Raw genomic sequence first — 20,596 nt, forward strand, 5'->3', positions numbered from 1 at the left:
CTATTGCTCTGACCCAGGCAATGGCGGTGGTAAGAAGGAGAATCCGGAGATACCACTGGCTGCTTGCTCACTGGCTCTCTGCCTGTCAAGCAGGCAAGCGGTAGCAAAGAAGAGAAAGAAGAGAAGCAATAGCAGCTGGTGACAAGGGTGGCGAGAAGGCAGGCTCACTCAGGGAGAGGGTCCGTTGAGCGTGTCTTGTCCAAAGGCCCTCAGAAACCTGGAGCAGGCACTCCCCAACAGCACAAACACTTTCTGACAGCATCATACATTTTCATTTATTTTTATTTATAGTGTTAAGTCATAGATGGAGGTTCTGTGCCTTTGACAGCAGCATGGACAATTCCATCACCGCCTTCACCATACTGCACCATACTGTATTTTGGCCCATCACACAGCTGTTTAAGGCAGAGCTACGGCACAAACACACATGCACACGCACACACACAAGAGAGTCTTGTGGCATGTTAAAGATTGCCAGATTTATTAGGGCTGCACCATTTACTTCATAAATCGGTTAGATGTGTTGATTTTAAACCTTTGAGGATGCAATCCTATCCATGATTAGGCAGAAAAAAGGCCTGCATGCCCCAGCCAGCCATGTTATAGGCCTTTTTTCTGTCTAAACATGCATAGGATGGTGCCTTTAATCAACTAAAAAGGTGTCCTCAATTAATCAGGCAGCAGATTTTTAAAAGACATTTTTTTTAAAAAAAGTCCTTATAAGAACTGCAGATGGCAAGCACATCTCACACAGGAGCCCTCTTATCATGGAGCAATGCCCCTAAAACAGGGGTAGAAAACTACACCTCCTATAACCGTTGGCCATTGGCCATGCTGGCTGGGCTGATGAGTTCTAGTCCAAAATGTCTGGAGGGCAACAGGTGGCCTTACCCTGCTACACACGTCTACTAGAACCAAACCCCTCTGAGGTTAATGGGGCTTCCTCCCAGATAAATAGGAAGAGGATTGCAATCTGTCTTGAGGATTGCCACAGGGCTCTTGCCTCCCTGCACGTTTGCTACCCATCTGGACGTTGCCCATTAAAAGGCAGGCGACCACCGAAACAGAAACCGAGCGGACAGGGCATAGCACTGCAGCCTAACGCTTAATAAGGGCGTAAATCCCACTGAACCCCAGAGGGGCCTATTTCTGAGTAGGGGCGCAGTCCTATGCATGCTTACACAGGACAAAAGTCCTACAACTGCCAGCATTCCCCAGCCAGCTAGCTGGGGAATGCTGGGAATTGTAGGGCTTTTTAAAAACGGGCATAGGGCCGCGCCTTGAACGTGCCTACGATTGCGCTGCGAGCTGACACAGGCTCCTGGCAAAGGATACCGATAGAAGCACGACAGCGGAGCAACTGCCTTTCGTGATAAGGCAAATATAAAGCCCCATCCCTGGCAAGCGCTGTCTTCGTCTTCGTTTTCAGCTGAAGCCAGGCAATGGGGGGCGGAGGCGCCACGCTCCCCCACTGTGAGTGGCAGAGACCTCCCTGCGCCCTGCTTCTTTCCATTCCGGCGGAGGGCACAGCTTTCTTCCCTGCCGCCTGGCCAGCTTACCCTGCGAGAGCGCGTCGCGCACGACCGAGCCACCGGGCGCCTTCTCCCGTGCTCCGCTCCGCTCCGCTCCCCAGCCCTGCCACTCACCTGGCCCGAGCCGTGAGGCGACTGAAGAGCCCCCGCTCGAGGCGCCGTTCGGAGCGCACGCGTCCCACTCGCTTTGGGGAGCTTTCCTGTGCGTCACAGAACGGAGCGTGGCGGCGGCGGCGTCCGGAGAAAGGTAGTCGAGGCGAGAGAACAAGAGGGGAGTTCCTTCTCGGCCTCTGCCGGGGGCGGCGTGTCCTGTAGCGTCAGCTTTTGGAGGCGGCTGCACGCTCAGCGCCTCTCCGCGGGTCTTCATCAGTACTCAGTCCTGCGCTTGTGTAGGCAGACAAAAGTCCTACTTTTTCCTCGCAGTCCTCGCAGAAGGCGAGGATGGCTCATTGCCGGAGCCATCCTGAATGCCAAAAGGATGGCCTATAAAATTAATCGAGGCCTACAGCTATTTACAAAAACAGTGACCTTTCCAAAAGTTTAGACATGCTCTGTCTGGTGCTGCTAGATTTGACCTTGCGTGCATGACCTGCAGGGTTTCTAGGCAAGATTGTTCAGTGCCGCAGCCGTTTTGCCTGCCTCTGCTTAGCCTTCCTCGGGCATCTTAAAGTGACCACCTCCATGGTTACCAGCTATCACAGAAGTCTACAATGCCTGCCCTAACGAAGGTAAAGGTGTCCCCAGCCAGTCGTGTCCGACTCTAGGGTGCGGTGCTCATCCCCGTTTCTAAGCCGAAGAGCCAGCGCTGCCTGAAGACGCTTCCGTGGCCATGTGGCTGGCATGACTGAACACCGAGGTGCACGGAACGCTGTTACCTTTCCCGCCGAGGCGGCACCTATTTATCTACTTGCAATTTCTTGCTTTCGAACTGCTAGGTTGGCAGTTTGCCCTAACGAAGAGCAGCCTGCTAATACCACCCTATCCTAACCCTCCCCAGTCAACAGATCTGGGGATTAGGGTTGCTCTCTTAGGGCACAGTCTTATGCATGATTAGGCAGAAAAAAGCCCTACAACTCCCAGCATTCCCCAGCCAGCTTGCTAGGGAAGGCTGGGAGTTATAGGACTTTTTTCTGACTAAACATGCATAGGACTGTGCCCTCAGTCTCATAGACACTATCAGGCCTGGCACTAGGATAAATAGCATCCTGGACTAGGAGTCCCTTTGGTGCCCCCCCTCCGGTCATTTTTGCAAGGCCACCCAGAGGACTTATGGGCCCTGTTGCAAGTGTGATGCCCATTAAGAACGGCATTGCTCAGACCCTTGATCTTTCAACCACTGTACTACAGTTTGCACAAGCCAGTGTGGCAGTGCACTGTGCAACACAGCAGAACTATCGCAGGTTTTACTTACAATTTTTTTTTGTTTTTTAGCAGTTCCAATCTTTGGGTAAGCAGTCTTTATTTTAGGATATCAATTATTTTTTATCTTAAAAAAAGTATAAATAAAAAAGGTATCCAGCTGACCTCCTACATCTTGTGGCTTTATTTCATTATTTATACAGTGCTTATAGTGTTTGAAGTGCTAAGTACTCAGTAATGTTGCCTCTAAGTAAAGCTGTGTTCCACTGATTTTTACCTACAAATGACATCAAAGTGGAAGCTGAAAAAGAAACATGCTTTAAAGCTGGTTGAAGGAAGATCATTTTTGAAGTTAGTACCCAAACAACCTGTAGAACCTTGAAAGAAAGGTTGCAGACACCTGCTCTTTGCAACCTTTGCTCACTGCAGACAATACATTAAAAAAAAACACAGCGACTGAGCTCAGCTTGGTGCCCCCTCCAGCTTGGTGCCCCCCTCAGCTTGGTGCTGCAGGCGACCACCCAGCTCAGCCACCCATAAGGCCAGCCCTGGCCGCTATGCCACATCAGCTCTGGCCAGAGATGATCTAGACAAAACTTTTCCACATCACAAAGTCATAGAAGCACAAGGAGCAGATCAGACAACTGCAAATAACTTTCTTCCAAAGACACACCCACAATACGTACATTATGGTGGACATGTGAACTGAATACTCATATGCAAAAGTATGCAGCCAAGGAGCATGGGCTGAAGAGAAATGTGTGTCAAGTTAACAGTGAAGTGATGCTATCTAATCAGCATCCAAACACACAATTTTTGATATGCATCTTTGCAAATTCCCAGAGCTTAGTCATGGCACCTTAAAAACTAAGATATATATTGTGGCATAAGCTTTCGTGGGCTATAGCCTGGTTCATGAGATGCATGGTATTATTGAGAGTATCAGGTTTATATACAGTACATGTGCTGGTAGTGGTGAAGAACTATAAGTGTGGTACCACAAGATTCTTAAGGTACAATCCTATGCATGTTTACACAGAAAAAAGTCCTAAACTCCTAGCGTGCCCCAGCTAGCATGGGAATGCTGGGAGCTGTAGGACTTTTTTCTGTCTAAACATGCATGGGATTGCGCTCTTAGCTTTGTAAATAAGTCCACAAAGGTTACCAGTCAACAGAAATTGTTTGCTAGCTTGCCTGCCCACATATACCTACATTAATCATTTGTGGAACGTCAACAGCCTGAGAAAAGGGAGTGGGGGTGAGAGAACCAACTTCCTTTCAGTTTACAAAATCTTTTCTGCTCAGTTGCTTGAAAGCAATTCTTAGTAATGCTGCCAAAGCCTGCTTTGGATCTTAATAGTAAAAGTCATGGTAGTGAAGTATGCTAGTGTGGGTAGAGCTAGTGGGGGAGGAGGAGGAGGGGAGAATTGCGTTTTGCCAGTAATACCAAATAAAATTTTGAATTCTGGGCTTCCTGTAAGGAGGACTTTCATCTAAAAAATCTTTTATCAAAATCTGTATATATGTTTAGCCTTGAGAAGAGAAGAGAAGAGAAGAGAAGAGAAGACTTAAGGGAGATAGGATAGTGCTCTTCAAGTACTTGAGAGGTTGTCTCAGAGAAGAAGGCCAGCATCTCTTCTTGATCATCCCAGAGTGAAAGACACGGAATAATGAGCTCAAGTTACAGGAAGCCAGATTCCAGCTGAACGTCAGGAAAACTTCCTAACTGTTAGAGCAATAAGACAATGGAACCAATTACCTAGGGAGGTGGTGGGCTCTCCCACACTGGAGGCATTCAAGATGAGGCTGGACAGCCACCTGTCAGGGATGCTCTGACTTGGATTCCTGCATTGAGCAGGGGGTTGGACTCGATGGCCTTGTACACCCTTTCCAACCCTACTATTCTATGATTCTATGATCATCTCTACTTCATATCATTATTTCTATTTGTTTCCCAATCTCTCTCTCCCCCCCCCCACACACACCCATCCTTTCCCAAGAAATGTGTCTTTTCCTCCATTTCCCAGTCTTTCCTCTATCATGCCTTTTCTCTCACCATGCTTTCAACTAATATTGCTATGCTATGTTTTGGGGTTGTTGTTGTTTTTGGCTGCATTATTTGGAAAACAATATATTGTCATGAGTGAGTTAACATAATGGTGGAGAAATAATTTAAAGTTGTTTATTTTATTTTAAAGTTACTAAAGTATAGTAGATTACAATACAGATTCATGAAAGAAAGAAAAATACATATACACAAATGGAAGACAACTCCTATGAGGAAAGGTTGAAGGAAGTGGGTATGTTTAGCTTGGAGAAGAGAAGACCAAGAAGTGCCAGAATGGCATTGTTCAAATACCTGAAGGGCTATCACATGGAAGAGGGCAAAGATGGGTTATTTGTTTGTTTTGCTGCCTCAGAGGGCAGGACTAGATCTACCAGGCTTGTACTACTGGAGGGCTGATATCAGCTGAACGTTAGGAGAAATGTTAGGAGAGAACTCTCAGAACCGCTGTCTATTCTCTTTGAGAAATCATGGAGGACCGGGGAAGTGCCAGATGACTGGAGGAGGGCTAACGTTGTCCCTATCTTCAAAAAGGGTAAAAAGGAGGAACCTGGGAACTACAGACCAGTCAGTCTGACATCAATCCCTGGGAAAATTCTGGAGCAGATCATAAAGCAATCCATCTGGAAGCACCTTGACAACAATGCCGTGATTACTCGAAGCCAACATGGATTTGTCAAAAACAAGTCCTGCCAGACAAATCTGATCTCATTTTTTGATCAAGTCACCTCCCTTGTAGACCGTGGGAATGCTGTAGACATCATATACCTCGACTTCAGCAAAGCTTTCGACAAAGTGCCCCATGATATCCTGATGAGCAAACTAGCTCAAAGTGGGCTAGATGAAACAAATATCATGTGGATCCACAGTTGGCTACAGAATCGGACTCAAAGAGTGCTTATCAACCAGCTTCTCAAGCTGGGGAGAGGTAACGAGTGGGGTACCGCAGGGCTCAGTCCTGGGCCCAGTGCTCTTCAACATTTTTATTAATGACTTGGAGGAGGAGGTGCAGGGAATGCTGATCAAATTTGCAGATGACACAAAATTGGGAGGGATAGCTAATACTTTGGAAGACAGAAACAAAATTCAAAGTGATCTGGATAGACTGGAGTGCTGGGCAGAAAACAACAGAATGGCATTTAATAGGGACAAATGCCAAGTTCTGCACCTAGGAAAAAGAAACCAAATGCACAGTTACAAGATGGGGGATACGTGGCTCAACCACACTACGAGCGAGAAGGATCTTGGAATTGTCGTCGATCACAAGCTGAATATGAGCCAACAATGTGATGTGGCTGCAAAAAAGGCAAATGCTATTTTGGGCTGCATTCATAGAAGCATCGCTTCCAAATCCCGGGAAGTACTAGTTCCCCTCTACTCAGCACTGGTTAGGCCTCATCTGGAGTACTGTGTCCAGTTCTGGGCACCACACTTTAAGAAGGATGCAGACAAGCTGGAGAGGGTTCAAAGGAGGGCAACGAAGATGATCAGGGGACTGGAAACAAAGCCCTATGAAGAGAGACTGAAAGAACTGGGCATGTTTAGCCTTGAGAAGAGAAGACTGAGGGGAGATATGATAGCACTCTTCAAGTACTTGAAAGGTTGTCACAGAGAAGAAGGCCAGGATCTCTTCTTGATCATCCCAGAGTGCAGGACACGGAATAATGGGCTCAAGTTACAGGAAGCCAGATTCCGGCTGAACATCAGGAAAAACTTCCTGAGTGTCAGAGCAATACGGCAATGGAACCAATTACCTGGGGAGGTGGTGGGCTCTCCCACACTGGAGGCCTTTAAGACGAGGCTGGACAGCCATTTGTCAGGGATGCTCTGACTTGGATTCCTGCATTGAGCAGGGGGTTGGACTCGATGGCCTTGTAGGCCCCTTCCAACCCTACTATTCTATGATTCTATGTCTTGATGATAAGGGCAGTTTAAAAATGAGCATTTCTACATGCGGCTTTTATTGCATGCTCATGATTGGCCACTCATGGAAGTTTGTGGGTCCTTTACATATCATTGTCAACCTCCAGAGCATCTCCCGCACTTTTTGAGCTTAATGCCACTTTTTAAAAGATCAGAGATAAGATGAAATGAAATTAACCCAAAATATCAGCAGCCACTAGATGGCACTGTTTCATCCACACTATAAAGCATTGCCGAAAAGGGACATTTTCAGTTCCCAGCCACATGCTCACCGTCTAAAGAGCCCATCATAATCCTGCAAAGAAAAGGAAGCAAAAGCCGCGGTAAGGCTGCAGGATTTTTCTTTAATGTACAAATGCCCAATGGAACCAGTTACCCAGGGGGATGGTGGACTCATGGCTAGAGACAATGGTCTAGCTCTGGATTTTCTACATCGAGCAGGGGATGTTATTAGATGCCGTCCAACTCCCCTCCAGCTCTATGATTCTATAATATAAGTGTGATATAGCTATCAATATACAATACCAAATAAAACACAAAATAAATTCCTTTGCCACATAAGAAATAAAGGTCCATTATAACAATTATAGCAATTGCTCCTTAATATATTCCTCAATCAACCACTCCTCTTATATGCCTAAAAACTCAGTCCAGCTACTGACACTTGTCTGGTTATTCTTATACAAAATCATATTTAATTTCATTTATGACATGTATTCACATATTTATTTTATTTATTTACATTTATTTATTACATGTTTGTTGTTGTTGTTTATTCGGTTAGTCACTTCCGACTCTTCGTGACTTCATGGACCAGCCCACGCCAGAGCTTCCTGTCGGCCGTTGCCACCCCCAGCTCCCCCAAGGTCGAGCCCATCACCTCCAGAATATCATCCATCCATCTTGCCCTTGGTCGGCCCCTCTTCCTTTTGCCTTCCACTTTCCCTAGCATCAGCATCTTCTCCAGGGTATCCTGTCTTCTCATGATGTGGCCAAAGTACTTCAGTTTTGCCTTCAATATCCTTCCCTCAAGTGAGCAGTCTGGCTTTATTTCCTGGAGTATGGACTGGTTTGATCTTCTTGCAGTCCAAGGCACTCTTAGAATTTTCCTCCAGCACCACAGTTCAAAAGCATCTATCCTCCTTCGCTCAGCCTTCCTTATGGTCCAGCTCTCGCATCCATAGGTTACTACGGGGAATACCATTGCTTTAACTATGTGGACCTTTGTTGCCAGTGTGATGTCTCTGCTCTTCACTATTTTATGAAGATTTGTCATTGCTGTCCTCCGAAGAAGTAAACGTCTTCTGATTTCCTGGCTGCAGTCAGCATCTGCAGTAATCTTTGCGCCTAGAAAGAGAGTGTGTCACTGCCTCCACGTTTTCTCCCTCTATTTGCCAGTTATCAATCAAGCTGGTTGCCATAATCTTGGGTTTTTTGAGGTTTAACTGCAACCCAGCTTTTGCACTTTCTTCTTTCACCTTCGTCATGAGCTTCCTCAGCTCCTCCTCGCTTTCAGCCATCAAAGTGGTATCATCTGCATATCGGAGATTGTTAATGTTTCTTCCAGTGATTTTAACTCCAGCCTTGGCTTCATCAAGCCCAGCACGTCTCATGATGTGTTCTGCATACAGGTTGAATAGGTAGGGTGAGAGTATACAACCCTGCCGTACTCCTTTCCCAATCTTAAACCAGTCTGTGGTTCCGTGGTCTGTTCTTACCGTTGCTACTTGGTCGTTATACAGATTCCTCAGGAGGCAGACAAGATGACTTGGTATCCCCATACCACCAAGAACTTGCTACAATTTGTTATGATCTACACAGTCAAAGGCTTTAGAATAGTCAATAAAAGAGAAATAGATGTTTTTCTGAAACTCCCTGGCTTTCTCCATTATCCAGCGGATATTGGCAATTTGGTCTCTAGTTCCTCTGCCTTTTCGAAACCCAGCTTGTACATCTGGCAATTCTTGTTCCATGAATTGCTGGAGTCTACCTTGCAAGATCTTGAGCATTACCTTATGTGAAATAAGTGCCACTGTTCGATAGTTTGAACATTCTTTGGTGCTTCCCTTTTTTGGTATGGGGATATAAGTTGATTTTTTCCAATCTGTTGGCTGTTCTTGCATTTTCCAAATTTGCTGGCATATGGCATGCATCACCTTGACAACATCATCTTGCAAGATTTTAAACAGTTCAGCTGGGATACCGTCATCTCCTGCTGGCTTGTTATTAGCAATGCTTCTTAAGGCCCATTCAACCTCACTCTTCAGGATGTCTGGCTCTAGCTCACTGACCACACCATCAAATCTATCCCCGATATTATTATCCTTCCTATACAGATCTTCCATATATTCTTGCCACCTTTTCTTGATCTCTTCTGCTTCTGTTAGGTCCTTGCCATCTTTGTTTTTGATCATACCCATTTTTGCCTGGAATTTACCTCCGATGTTTCTAATTTTCTGGAAGAGGTCTCTTGTCCTTCCTATTCTATTACCCTCTTCCGCTTCCACACATTGCTTGTTTAAAAATAATTCCTTATCTCTTCTGGCTAACCTCTGGAATTTTGCATTTAATTGGGCATATCTCCCCCGATCACTGTTGCCTTTTGCTTTCCTTCTTTCTTGGGCTGCTTCCAGTGTCTCAGCAGACAGCCATCTTGCCTTCTTGGTTTTCTTTTTCTTTGGGATGTTTTTTGTTGCCACCTCCTGAACAATGTTGCGAACTTCTGTCCATAGTTCTTCCGGGACCCTATCTACTAAATCTAGTCCCTTAAATCTATTCTTCACCTCCACTGCATATTCATGAAGAATCTTAGTGAGCTCATATCTAACTGATCTGTGGGTCTTCCCTATTCTCTTTAGTCTGATTCTCAATTGTGCAATAAGAAGTTCGTGATCTGAACTACAATCAGCTCCAGGTCTTGTTTTTACCAACTGCATAGATGTCTGCCAGCTTTGGCTACAAAGGATGTAGTCCATCTGATTTCGGTGTCGACCGTCTGGTGAAGTCCATGTATAAAGTCGTCTCTTAGGTTGTTGGAAGAGAGTGTTTGTTATGCACAGTGAGTTGTCTTGGCAAAATTCTATCAACCTATGTCCTGCTTCATTTTGTTCTCCCAGACCATGCTTGCATGTAATTCCAGGTGTCGTTTGACTACCCACCTTAGCATTCTAGTCTCCTGTAATGAAAATAACATCTTTTTTTGGCGTACTATCCACTAGGTGCTGCAGATCCTCATAGAATTGATCTACTTCTGCTTCTTCAGCATCTGTGGTTGGGGCATATATTTGGATCACTGTGATGTTAAATGGCTTACCCTGAACTCGAATTGAGATCATTCTGTCGTTTTTTGGATTATATCCAAGCACTGCTTTAGCCACTTTATTATTAATTATGACGGCTACTCCATTTCTTCTGTGGTCCTCTTGTCCACAGTAGTAGATCTGGTGGTCATTTGATGTGAAGTGGCCCATTCCAGTCCATTTCAGTTCACTGACACCCAAAATGTCTATATTTAATCTTGACATCTCCCCAATAACCACATCCAATTTGCCCTGGCTCATAGATCGTACATTCCAGGTTCCTATGGTGTGTTGATCTTTAGAACATCGGATTCGTCGTTCACCACCAGCACCATCGGCTGCTAGCCGTCCTTTTGACTTTGAGCTAGCTGCGTCATCACATTTGGGGCTAGTTGAACTTATCCTCTGTTCCTCCCCAGTAGCATTTTGACCATCTTCCGACCTGGGAGTCCCATCTTCCGATGGTATACCGACATATCTCTGGTTGCACTGATCCATTTAGTTTTCATGGCAAGAATACTGGGGTGGGTTGCCATTTCCTTCCCCAGGGATCGTATTTAGTCTGACCTCTCTGCCATGACCTTCCTGTCTTGGGTGTCCCTTCACAGTTTAGCTCATGACGTCATTGAGGTGCTCAAGCTCCAGCACCACGACAAGGTAACATGTACATGTACATTTATTTACATACATTTGTTACATTTATTTATTTACATTTATTACATTTATTTACATTTATTTATTACATTTAGGGTGCAATCCTATTGGGATAGGCGGCCGCCACTGAACTCAGAGACGACTGCCTATCCAATGCAGGGCAGGAGCAGTGCGGAGGGGATTGTCCCCTCCACGCTTCCATTGCCCTGCATTCGTGGCTGCTAGACAGTCGATTTTGGCTGTCTAGCCGCGGGAAGGCGGATGGGGGGGCAGACACTGGATGATGCATAGGAAGCATCACAGTGGCACTTCCGCACTCCCTGCCATGGTACGCCCCCAGGAACACCCTGTTTTCGCCGCTCCATGCCCCTCTTCCAAGCATGGAGCACGGGGCCATTCCATGCTGCCTACAAGTCAGTGCAGAAGGGGGTGGAGGTTGGTTCTCAGAGAACCAACCTCAGAGTGTGGGCTTTGAGGTCGGTTCCCGGGAACTGACCTATCCTATGGCCATCTAGCTGCTGACTAGTGGCCATAGGATTGTGCCCTTATTTGATTTATTACATTAATTGATTTACATTTATTTACATATTTATTTACATTTATTTATTACATTTATTTATTTACACTGATGTATTACATTGATTTATTTGCATTTATTTACATATTTATGTTATTTATTTACATTTATTACATGTACATGTACATTTATTTTTTATAGTTACATTAATTTATTACATTTATTAGATTTATTACATTGATTTAGGAAGCAATCCTATGGCTGCTAGTCAGCAGCTAGATGGCCATAGGATATCTGCTTTCTGGGATCCGACCTTGGAGCCCGCGCTCTGAGGTCGGTTCCTGGAGAACCAACCTTCCCCCACTTCCACACTGCCTTGCAGGCAGCGTGGAAAAGCCCCGTGCTCCGCACTCACAAGAGGAGAGCAGAGTGGCCAAAACGGGGCGTTCCAGGGGGCATTCTAGGACGGAGAGGGCAGAAATGCAAGCACGACACATCCTATGTGTTGCCTGGCAGCCTCCTCCCCCGCTCCACCCTCCCACAGCTAGACAGCCAAAATTGGCTGTCTAGCCACAAATGCAGAGCAGCTGAAGCGCAGAGGGGACAATCCCCTCCGCACTGCTCCTACCCTGCATTGGATTGGCAGTTGCCTCTGAGTTCGGAGCCGGCCGCCTATCTGCATAGGATTGCACCCTTATTTACATTTATTTACATATTCATTTTATTTATTTACATTTATTTAATTTATTACATTGATTTATTTACATTTATTTACATATTTATTTATTTTATTTATTTACATTTATTTATTAGATTTATTACATTGATTTATTTAAATTTATTTACATATTTATTTTATTTATTTATATTTATTGCATTGATTTATTATTCTGTACAGCCCAATAGCCTAATGCTCTCTGGGTGGTTTACAAAGATTAAAAATCTTAAGTATACATTATTGTACATAATATAAAAACCATTTGCATACAAACATACAAACTGACAAGACACGAACACACTCGCGTGCGCATGCACATGTGTGTGTATACATACATAATCTTAACCATCAACAATAAGAAATCCCAGGACCAGATTAAAATCTTTATTATATGCTGCCAAACTGGGTGGTGGTGGTGGGGGAGTTAATTCATGGCACCATCAACACATATTTTCTACTTTCTCGGTAATTTTCAGCCATGTTGCTTCAGAAGCAAACAGTAAATCTGAAATGGTTCCTAGTCACATGGTGGGAGATGAAGCCCCCTGGTACGAAGCCAAGGTAGCCAGGGTCAGTACAGAAGCACGTGATGGGAAGCTGGTTACTACAGGAAGCTGCTGGGCACAAAAGCAGCCCCGTGAGCACCGACCTTAGGAAGTGAGAATTGCAGGGGCCCTCTTGCGGCAGCAGCTTTCTTGATGGGCCCCCGCCAAAACTAAACTTGAATTGTACACAGAAGAACACAAATGGCGTGATATTATTAACCGCGGTGTGGTGGAGCCAGGGTTCGCAGGGAAGCAGTGGTGGCACTTTTTGATGAGCAGGGACACTGAATCTTCTGCCACCCCCCCCCCTTCAGAATTCCCTGCCCCCTCTGAGTGTAGCTGCAATCATCACAGTAGCTGGGGAGAAATGGTTTCTTGTTGTAATTGTTCCTTGTTGTAATGCAAAGTATTTGGGGGTGGCTTGGTTTTGAATGGGCAATGAAGACCCAGTAGCTTTACAAAAGATCTGCTCCTAAAATGAAAATTGGCAGAACTGTGGTTTGTTTTTGTTTTTTAATATGGCTCATAGCTGCCTGCATTTTGGGACTCTCCTTGGGGGCAGGGCTATGGGGATATCATGATGAGTGCCTGCACTTCAAAATGTACCACTACACCACTGGTTATTAATGCTCCATAGGCTGTGGCAGCAGTGATTCTGTTGTCCTCTATGATGGTTGCCCTCACCCAATATAATCCTTGTTTAGGCATTCAAGTCTATGAGTGCTGCCCTCTGCTGGCTATCTAGTATCTAGTACCTGACCGGTCCCATATATAACTACTGTCTCTGTCCAGGTCATGTATCTGATGGAATAAGCTTTTGTTTACAAAGCTCATGATATCATAAATTATTTATTCTTGAAGGCACCATGGATCTCTTTGCCGTTTGTTGTTATTGTCATTGTTACTGAGAAGCTCAGCCATGATGGCTTTTACGTGTGTATTTTGATGGCATGACTTTTCCCCTCTCTGGGGTCAAACTTACGTTGCCAGTCCCAGAGCTCTCCGCTTTTGCTTGTGCTTCCTTGTACAGATCTGTTGCCTTGTCTGTTCAGATAGAGCTTCATGCCATTGCTGACTTCAGCCTGCCCTCATTTCAACAGCGTGGCCCACTTCCACCGGGAGCTGCATTTGGAGGACTGTGTCCAGTTCTGAGTGCCACATTTTATGAAGGAAATTGACAAACTGGAGTGTGTTCAGGGTAAGCAGGATGGTGTGGGGTCTGGAAAGCAAGCACGATGAGGAACGGTTGAAGAGCTGGGTAGGTTTAATCTGGAGAAGAGAAGATGAAGGGGAGATATGACAGCAGTCTTCAAAATATCTAGAAGGCTATCAGGTGGAAAATGGAATAAAGTTATTATCTGTTGCTTCAGAGGACAGGACTAGAAACAATTGGTGGAAATGATAAAGAAGCAGATTTGGACAAACATTAGAAGGCAGTTCCTAACAGTAAGAGCTGTTTGACAGTGGAAGAGGCTACCTCAAATGATGGTGGGTTCTTCTTCTTTGGAGATTTTTAAGGTAGAGGCAGGACCGCCATCTGCCAGGGATGCTGTAACTATATCTTGCATGGCAGATCCTGCAGGGGATTTCACTAGATGACTTCCAAGGTCCCTTCCAACTCTGTGATTCTGTGCACTTGGTCCACTATCTAGGACCACCGCTGAGAGACTTCACACTGACCACAATGTTGGGGTCACTGACTTTGATGGGTCACTTGGGACCCAGGGAGACCATCTGCCTCCTGGTGGGAGGAAGCAGTGTCACTGTTAAGGACTGTTGGCTTTAAACTCAGTGGTTTACCCTCCTTGGGGCCAAGCTAAGTGCATAGGGCATTGCGCGGAGGTTTTGCGAGACCTTGAGCTTCCAACACTTAGCTAGCTTCCCCTCCTTGCCTTCAGTTCCCAGTTCCCTTGCCTCTACCTGTGTTTGTTATTGTCTTTGGGTTAAACAGGGACCCAGGAAAGATGGATTCCCAGTACCCCATTCCAAATTCTATTGGTTGACCTGCATTCCAACCCATATAGGGCTCAGGGGTTCCTAATAACAGCTCAGCCTGCACTTGGTTCTCCATCCTTGCCTATATCAGCCATGGAACAGAAGACTGCTATGCACACAGTAGCCTTTGTTCCCCCTGCAGGCAGGAACCTCAGTTGGGCTTTAATAATTGTAACCAGAAGACCTGAGAATCTAGGGTCACCTGTGTCCTCCATGAAATTCAAATTAATTGTGGAACACCAGGAAATGAAGCCCTTTGTGTTTCCCATCCTTTGAAACAGGTAAATATGCCAGCTTTGAGTTAGAACTCTGGTTTGTTGCGGGAAAGTCAAGCTAGAGTTCCCAGTTTGGACATCACACTGACCAAGGCAGGGGCGGAGAGTCCCTGGCTTGTTTAGCAGCTCCTGCTGGCAGGAGGAGCCAAGCGGGAGTGATCAAGCCACATGTACTAGCCTATTGGCTTGCTCTCGGTAACCCAGGGCAATCTCCAGTTGGACACAAGCACGTGTAAATTATGTTGCACGGAGAGACAAGAAGGCTTTCTTAAATGAACAATGCAAAGAAATCAAGGAAAACAACAGAATGGGAAAGACTAGAGATCTCTTCAAGAAAATCGGAGATCTCAAGGGAACGTTTTGTGCAAAGACGGGCATGATAAAGGACAAAGAAGGCAGGGACCTAACAGAAGCAGATGAGATTAAGAAGAGGTGGAAAGAATACACAGAAGAACTCTACAAGAAAGATCTGAATGTCCCTGATAGCCATGATAGTGCGGTCACTGAACTTGAGCTGGACATCCTAGAGAGTGAAGTCAAGTGGGCCTTAGGAAGCATTAGTAACAACAAAGCTAGCAGAGATGACAGTATTCCAGCTGAGCTATTTCAAATCCTAAAAGATGATGCTGTTAGTGCTGCATTCAATATGCCAACAAATTTGGAACACTCAACGATGGCCGCAAGACTGGAAAAGGTCAGTTTACATTCCAATTCCAAAGAAGGGCAACGCCAAAGAGTGTTCAAACTACCGCACAATTGCGCTTATTTCACATGCCAGCAAGGTGATGCTCAAAATCCTACAAGCTAGGCTTCAGCAGTATGCGAACCGAGAACTACCAGAAGTACAAGCTGGGCTTCGAAGAGGCAGAGGAACTAGAGATCAAATCGCCAACATTTGCTGGATCATGGAGAAAGCAAGAGAATTCCAGAAAAACATCTATTTCTGCTTCATTGACTATGCTAAAGCCTTTGATTGTGTGGATCACAACAAACTCTGGCAAATTCTTAAAGTGATGGGAGTACCAGACCACCTTACCTGTCTCATGAGAAACCTGTATGAGTGTCAAGAAGCAACAGTAAGAACCAGACATGGAACAACCGAGTGGTTCAAAACTGGGAAAGGAGTACGACAAGGCTGCATATTGTCACCCTGCTTATTTAACTTATATGCAGAGTACATCATGAGAAACGCCGGGTTGGATGAATCACAGGTCGGAATTAAGACTGCTGGGAGAATTATCAACAACCTCCGATATGCAGACGATACCACCCTAATGGCAGAAAGCGAAGAGGATCTCAAGAGCCTCTTGTTGAGGGTGAAAGAGGAGAGTGCAAAAGCTGGTTTGAAACTCAACATTAAAAAAACTAAGATCATGGCATCTGGCCCCATCACTTCCTGGCATATAGAAGGGGAAGAAATGGAAGCAGTGACAGATTTTACGTTCTTGGGCTCCAAGATCACCGCAGATGGTGACTGTAGCCATGAAATTAAAAGACGCTTGCTCCTTGGGAGGAAAGCTATGGCAAACCTAGACAGCATAGTAAGAAGCAGAGACATCACCTTGCTGACAAAGGTCCGTCTAATCAAAGCTATGGTTTTCCCAGTAGTAATGTATGGCTGTGAGAGCTGGACTATAAGGAAGGCTGAGCGCCGAAGAATTGATGCTTTCGAACTGTGGTGCTGGAGAAGACTCTTACGAGTCCCCTGGACTGCAAGGAGGTCAAATCAGTCCATCCTAAAGGAAATCAACCCTGAGTGCTCATTGGAAGGACAGATAGTGAAGCTGAAGCTGAAATATTTTGGCCACCTAATGTGAAGAGAAAACTCTCTGGAAAAGACCCTGATGCTGGGAAAGACTGAAGGCAAATGTAGAAGGGGACGGCAGAGGATGAGATGGCTAGATAGCATCACCGATGCAATGAATATGAACTTGAGCACACTCCGGGAGAGAGTGGAGGACAGGAAGGCCTGGCGTGCTATGGTCCATGGGGTCACGAAGAGTCGGACACGACTGAACGACTGAACAACAACAAAAGCATAAAAGAACTCTAGCACAATGGCAATAGTGTTAGCTGGCATGACAGGTTTGCCCGGAAAACCCATAGTGTCGACTAACACTATTGCTGTTGTGCTAGAGGTCCCTTTTGCTATTGCAATGTCATAAATGTTAGCATTAGTCCCCAATTGAATACTGCCCCCAGAGTTTAAAAAAAACACCTCTGGATTGCCGTTACATGTGAATCTTCCCTCCCTCCCTTCCTTTCTTTGTCCCTCATCTGATATTGCTCAAAATGTGTCCATTCTGCGCTTCGCAAAGCCCACCCTTGCCACTGAAACGCAAGTTGTTCTCATTGTTTTTAGGCCATTTTTCTAGCGCTCCCCCTTTTTATTTGGCAAATCATAACTCCTGCCTCCTTTTCTCATTCAAATAGCCTGCCATTCCAGTGCTAGGGGTGGTATACTAATCCATTTATTCCATTCTGTAAATTTTGGTGGTAAAAATAAAACTTGTAAAATGGATCTGAATCTAAGCTCCTGAGCTTGTTTCACCCACTTTAATCTACTGTGTGTGCACCACACCTCCACAAAAGATCCAGTTAGGGCTCCTTCACACAGAGCTTTTATCCTGCTGTGGAGATAGCTTACTCACAGAAGTTTGCGGGTCCTGTAAATGATGCAGCCCTCCTCCCGGGAACCTCCGGCTCTTGGTGAGCGATATTGAGTTAGTTTCCATGATAACGAAAGTCCAGCATTTCCCTCCTCCCACCATGAACTTGGTATAAATGAGGGTATACTGTTTAAAGTCAATTTTATTGCAAATAAAACAACAGCACCATCTACTGGCTTTGTAATGAAACACATAGAAGTTTAGTGTTTTTTTTTAAGCCACATGGAAAAGACCCAGTCTACTCCCACAAAGTTTATGGAAGCAGAAGCCCCGGTAAATTGCAGGATTTTTAGCCTTGTGTGATGAAGCCCTTAGATTGGAATCATTCGTATATATGTGTATAGATGTGAGTTTGCATGCACTTGTGAACAAAGACACAAGGAGAAGACCCGGTAACAGTTTTTGTTGCAACAAACCACTGTGGTACTCTTCTGGCAGTGTTTATCCAGATTAAGGGTGGGCAACCCATGGGTTTGCATGCTGTCCCCGTTGCCCCCAGTGTGATTCCTGCTGCCCCCTACTCTGTCTTGCTTTTGTTAAAAAATGGTTTTTGCATGCAAAATGACATTCCATAGCAGCTATGGTGTGCGCAAATGGAGAAATTTAGCTTGTTTGCTGCTGCTGTTGTTGTTATTATATTTTCTTCCCAGTGCAGCCGTGGGGGAGGGGCCTTGGGGCCAAAAATGGCCCCTGGACCTTTAGCAGTTGCGCACCCTGATCTAGATAACAGATGTAGATATTTCAAAATATGAATTGTTATAGATGTTTAAGAAAACTGGGCAACAGTTCAAACTGGCTGAAGAAGAAATAAAGACAGAATAGAGAAAATGCTTCTCTTAATCATCTGATACCCAGAATCGCTCTGCTCACTAACTGTCATTTCAAAAATCAGAGGAGCCTCTGCTCCACAGCAGCAGGGGTTGGGGGTTCCAAGAGTCATTAGTATTGGTACGCCGCCCTGAGATCTTAACGTTATAGGATGGGATACAAATGTTTTGAATGAATTAGTAGTCCCCCTGCTGGATAGTGGGACTTGGCAAGTGCTCGGTGATATTGACCTTTGACATTGCTCCTGGCTACTTCAACCAGTTCTGTGTTTGGACCTGTTCTTTGCATCTAAATCATGTTGCACTCTGGAAGAAATGCAGAATACTTTCACCTTAGGCCAACTATTGTAATTAATCTGCTAATGCATCAGGGATTGTTTGGTCGATGGTCAGGGTAAGCCTGGGTCAGTTCTACTCAGTCTACAATGGCTTCAGTTAGGTCTGAACAGGAACGTTCCCTCTGAAGCTGGGGTGGGCAACTTGTGGCCATCCAGATTTTTTACCTACAACTCCTATCATCCCTAATCATGGCTATATGAGAGTTGTAGCCTAAAATATCTGGAGGGCCACAAGCTGCCCACTCCTGCTCTAAGGAGACTTAGTGAACAAAGACACTACTATTGAAACACACAGGGAGAGAGATTTACCATTTAGAATCTATGCCGATTGCAGCCCTAACCCAGGACAACAAATTTGCATCCATTCTGCATTCCTTCTGATAGCTAAAAATGTAGATGTAAAAATAAACATAGAGATAGAAGTAAAATGTAGGTATAAATTGTAAAAACATTGCAGAACGTGGCGCACTGCATTTGAGTACGGGATTACTTTTGGTTCTGCAAATATTTTACATGTTAATACATACAGTATGCATAGGTGTTACTAGCTAGGCAGGGAGCAAGATAGGTTTAAAAAATATGCTTGCAGATGAACTGGCTTTTTTTCATTTGTTCAAATTGATCTTACTATGAATACAAACTGCCAGCAGAGGGCACATAACACCATTATTCTAACAGGCCATTAAGGATGTATGAGAATGTCATTTCTGTCTGCAAATCATGCAAACGTGTCCTGTTCACAGTGTCAAACGTGAATGCAAGTGGGAGCACTTTTGGGGGAGAAATGTTCCCAAATTTGCAATTGCGTTTGGAAAATGTGTGTGTGTGTGTGTTTATATATATATATATATATATATATATATTAATGTGCACCTTGAAATGCACATTAAAAAATATTCATTTCCACACTTCAATCAATGGAGGAGGGGATTTAGCATTTTAAAAAATACATAGAAATGTGGATTCCCCGCCTCCTCTTTTGAAATGTGCACTTTTGCTGTTTGAACGAGCTGAAAATAGATCAAAAACGAAAAGTGGAGCAAGCTGAAACAAGCTTTGAATTGATTTTCAGAGAATGTAGGCAAGCTCGGAAACTGCTGGTTTTCCCACCCCTAGATGCCAGAGACATTCCTCCTATTAAAGCACACAATCTAGTGAGCTGTAGAGGTGTAAATAGTATTGTCTACTGTATATTATCACAAATGAGCCGAAGTCCAATTAAAAAAAGGGAAATCCGGAGCCAGGCTTTCCAAATAGGCTCATCGTATCCACCCTTTTCGTAGGCCTGACCACACAGTTGAGAGAGTTGGGGAAAATCTTGCGGTGGACTGCTGAACCACTTCAAGCCGCAAGCCAGAGATGCTGTTATTGACAGGGCCAGCTGTACCATTAGGCAGAGTGAGGTGACTGCTTCAGGCAGCAGATGCCGGGGGGCATACAGTGGTGGCAAGGTGTTGGAGCACAGAGCTATTTATGTCACCTGGCCTGGCCTGCACCCTCTAAGCTAGCTGGCTACCCTCAAGTCAGGCGGAGGACACTGTACACGGATTCTGAACATGGAATCAGGCATGCAGGGCCGGCCCAAGGATAAATAGCGCCCTGAGCAAGGAGTGCCTTTGGTGCCGCCCCCTTTGTCAGTTTTGCAAGGCCACTCAGAGGTCTTATGGGGCCTGGTGTAGGCGTGATGTCCATTGAGAACAACACTGCTCAAAACCTTGATCTCTCAGCCACTAAGCAATGTTCAGGTGGGAAAGATCCACATTCTTCCTCTTTTCCTTCCCCTTCCTCATGTGGTGCTGGGCTTTCACATGTTAGCATAGTGACATGGGATGAAGCTATGGAAAACTGGCTCACTTGTCACTGTAGTAACATTTGTAGAG

General features: G+C 45.1%; 1 protein-coding gene across 2 annotated transcripts in view; it reads right to left on the reverse strand.

Moving 5' to 3' along the window:
• Positions 1-2,089, reverse strand: part of STAT4 (signal transducer and activator of transcription 4) — a 66,252-nt gene extending 64,163 nt beyond the window's left edge. The window contains exon 1 of one of the 2 annotated variants that reach the window (XM_084816317.1): positions 1,647-2,089. The gene's annotated coding sequence lies outside the window, so the exon portion shown is untranslated. Of the gene's footprint in view, positions 1-1,559 lie in introns of both variants that reach the window. The other variant, XM_084816322.1, reaches the window with a different exon arrangement.
• Positions 2,090-20,596: the final 18,507 nt, after the last annotated feature.

This window comes from Heloderma suspectum, chromosome 1 (assembly GCF_057233095.1).
Source record: "Heloderma suspectum isolate Gila_16-S chromosome 1, 16-S_ref, whole genome shotgun sequence".
Classification (NCBI taxonomy): domain Eukaryota; kingdom Metazoa; phylum Chordata; class Lepidosauria; order Squamata; family Helodermatidae; genus Heloderma; species Heloderma suspectum.